The 3,978-nt window shown below is 45.1% G+C and overlaps 1 non-coding gene across 1 annotated transcript; it reads right to left on the reverse strand.

The window, feature by feature from the left end:
* Positions 1 to 1,003: 1,003 nt before the first annotated feature.
* LOC118586413 lies at positions 1,004 to 1,109 on the reverse strand. Its single transcript, XR_004945308.1, has one exon. It is a non-coding gene; the product is annotated as a U6 spliceosomal RNA (small nuclear RNA).
* Between the last annotated feature and the right edge of the window lie 2,869 nt (positions 1,110 to 3,978).

Here is a 3,978-nt window from a genome sequence, read left to right on the forward strand (position 1 = left end):
CACCCCATGAAGTCAACATGGCCACATCACCAGTGTCTACATGAGAAGAAAATGTCTACCCAACAGTTCCTGTGGACATAGATACAAAATTTCTCAACAAGGAGCCAGAGAGAAGGCTCAGCCACCATGAATGCTAGTCCCTCTTGCAGAGGGCCTGGGTTTGATTTTCAGCACCCACACAGTGGTTTACAACCTTCTGTAACTCCAGCTCCACGGCATCCAATGCCTTCTTTTGGCCTCTGTGAACACTGCATGCACATGGAGCCAAGTGTACATACAGGAAAAACACCCAGACACGAGCAGTTTGTGTGTGTGCATGCCACCGTGTATGAGTGGAAGACAGGAGCCAACATGCAGGTGTTGGTTCTCTCCTTCTAGGTGGGTTCTTGAGGGGGATGAACTCAAGTCATTAGGCTTGGTAACAAGAATCTTTGTCTTCTGAGCCATTCTGCTGGCACATGTATGTGGGTGTGTGTACCTGGAGATATGAGGTTGATGTCAGGCATCATCTTTGATAACTCTTCCATCTTATTAACTGAGGAAGGACCTCTCAATAGAACCCAGAGCTCACTGGTCTAACCAGTCCTCCTAGCCAGCTTGCTTTGAGGATCCCATCTTCTCCTTTGAGGCTGGAATTAATTACAGGGGGTTGCCATGCCTACCCAGCATTTACATGGATTCTAAGGATCTGAACTTGGGGCCTCAGGCTTGTGCAGCAAGCTCTTTATCACCAAGCCATCTCCCTAGTCCTCTAGCAACCTTTCTTGAGAACCATGTTGGCCATGGGGAAAGGAGGAACTCTCCATCAAGGCATTTCAAACCATCACCAGTCGTGACCCCTTTTCACCCTAGAAATTTTTTTATTTTAATGTTTTTTAAATTTTAAATATAAAATAATTTCAACGCTCAGACAGGCGTAGCCCCGGGAGGAACCCGGGGCCGCAAGTGCGTTCGAAGTGTCGATGATCAATGTGTCCTGCAATTCACATTAATTCTCGCAGCTAAAAATATGGAACGCTTCACGAATTTGTGTGTCATCCTTGCATAGGGCCATGCTAATCATCTCTGTATCGTTCCAGTTTTAGTACATGTGCTGCCGAAGCAAACACTAACCCTAGAAATTTTTATGTGATTCTGAGTATATTCGTATATACTCAGGTATATAAATATATAAATAAGCAAACTAATCAATTACCAGTAGTAAATCATAAATTTAATTCAAACAATTATTTGATAGTCATATAGTTTTATAATTTATATTAAAGACTAAATCAAATTTGCATACCAATGAGAGGATGTCCATATTTATTTTTACATAAAGGATTAAATCTTGATCCAAATATTTGATACTGCGTAAGAGAGAACATGAAGGTTCTTTAGAGTTCATGGATATTTTGATTTTATAATCAATGCTGAAAATGTCACTTTGCATAAATATTATGCATACTGCTAAATGCCATATAACAAAGATTTCAGAAATTGCAGGAAATTCTTCCTAATCCTAAACTAAAGACAATAGCTCAAAGAGCAGTTTGTCCAATGAAACATCCTAATACAATTAGATCCAGAGATATACTACTTTGATACTTAACTTGTTTTCTGTAATTGAACCATTGTTTTCTCTAAGGGCAGAACATCACACTGCAAACCACAATACAATACCTTGAGTCTGAGCAGGGCTGTCTGGGGTAGCATTTGGCGTCTCCTGGCCAGACAGCATGCACAGGAGGGCACATGCTCTTGTCCAGAACCAAGGCTGCAGAGAAGTCATGTGATACAACACAGGTTTGTCCTCCCCCAAAACAACCGACTCACCATGAGTTGGATTTCTGGATGGAATTTTGCTTGCTATACATTCAGAAATCTTCTACTCTGGCCAAATTTTACTCAGTTATGCACCCCCTTTGGGACTGTGACTCAGCTTAAGAAGCTCAGTTCTGTATGCCATTCTGAAGAAGACTAAACTAGGACAGAACATGGCACAGTAATGGTGGATGTGTTGTGTCTGTTAAGATTCCCAGGATGTACAACATCATGAATAAGCTTTCATGTGAGCTCTGGCTCTAACAGAGATGCAGTAGTGTCGACCCATCAGTCTTAACAAATGGAACACTCTAACCTGGGGTTCCTATAGCAAGTGAAGTTGTCCACATGTGGGGACTGCGTTGGGTGTAACTACTCTACCACCAAGTCGCACCCTATCCTCTTTCTACTTGATTTTGCTGTGACCCAAAACTGCTCTGAAAAAAAAATGTGTTTATGAAAAAAAAATTTTAAATTAAAAAAAAAATGTGTTTACGGCTGGGAGGTGGTGGCACACACCTTTAATCCCAGCACTTGAGAGGCAGAGCCGGGCAGATCTCTGTGAGTTTGAGGCCAGCCTGGTCTACAGAGCGAGATCCAGGACAGGCAGGGCTGGCTATACAGAGAAACCCTGTCTTGGAAAAAAAAAAGTGTTTGTGGGGACTGGAGCAGTGGCTCAGCAGGTAAAGGCGTTTTCCCTGGAAGTCTGGAAGCCTACATTCGGTCTCTGGAACCCTCATAAAGGTAGATGAAGGAATAACAAAATTTGTTCTCTGACCTCTACACGCATGCGTGCCATGCATATGCTCATACTCACACACATCATATACACACCATTCATAAATATCATTTTTAAAATCATGTTTGTTACTTGGAAAATAAAAAGGCCACTGACAGAAGTCTTTCTCTCTTCCCTACCACCAACTGACTCAGCCCCTTGCCACTCACCTGGCATAACCAATTTCTTGAGAGTTCTTCAAAAATATCCTTGGTCTTCATAAATTTCAAACGTGGCGCTGATGGGTGGTTCCAGTAGTAAAGGTGTCTACTGCCAAGTCTGATAACCTGAGTCCAATCCCCGAACCCACATGGTGGAAGTACAGATCCCCTTGGGTTGTCCTCCAAGCTCAACATTGTGTCATGGTATGAGATGCTGTGGTTCCTCCTTCTCTGTCCCATAAGTGTATACATTAAAAAAAATTAATCTTGAGTGTGTCCAATAGGACAAACATGTGACTTTTTACACCATAGCTCCCTTCTCCAGGAGAAGAGTATCTGGAGTTAACCTACAGAAACCAGGCCTTCCCTCAGCCCCCTCTAAGCTCCATTTGAACTTCGGGTGCTCACATGCCAAATGGGGATGTTTGTGTGTTTTTCCTGAATGCTGACAAGGCGTCCTGAACAAGCCTGGTTCCTGGAGTCTGGTAGGGGAAGCAGAGATCCAGCAGGAAGCGGAGGACTTCACCCTCTGCTAAAAACAGAACAGGGCCATCTCCCTTACCTCCAAGGGACGGCTGTGAGAAACATCTGGCACGTCTGGCCCCTCTCCTCCCTCCTACAGTTTCTCCAGCGCTTCTTCCAGAAGCCAGGGAAAAGGAACGGCAAATCTCCACCATCTACACACTGTTTAAGCACCAGCTTTGACCTAATTCTACTTCAAAGTGCTACCCTCTCCCAGCTACCTCCCACAGACGCCCACCCCGCTGCCGGGTAGAGAGAACACTGGAAGCTCGGGCCAAATGGGAACCTGGGACGGTAAAGCCTTTGAGAAAACAGCTGTTTGTTTGTTCGTTTAGTATCATGTTTTTGCTCCTGTCTTTGATTACAAGAGCCTGTCGGGGGAAATAATAATCCTTTGCACTTTAGAGGCGTCCGTGCTGGTCTCTTCCAACCTTCATTCCGCTTACAAGCAACTCCGGGAAAAGGGGGTTGAAAAGAGCATGCTTTAGCTAAAGGGCCTTGTCAGACAGCCTTCTTCCTGGCCTCTGCCTCCCTCACTGTGGCCTTTACCCGGAAGGAGGCCGGTGGTTGCAAGGAACAGAGAACTCCTGGGCTCTCCAGCTGGAGAGGCAGGGTCCTGACTCCAGGAGCCCCGCCTGCCCCTCACCCCCACCGGTGGGCCCTCCTCCTCAGCAGGCAGCCGATGCCTTTCAGGCTGTCCAGCACTGCTCCAAC

The sequence above is a fragment of the Onychomys torridus genome, chromosome 6 (assembly GCF_903995425.1).
Source record: "Onychomys torridus chromosome 6, mOncTor1.1, whole genome shotgun sequence".
In the NCBI taxonomy this organism is placed as follows: Eukaryota; Metazoa; Chordata; class Mammalia; order Rodentia; family Cricetidae; genus Onychomys; species Onychomys torridus.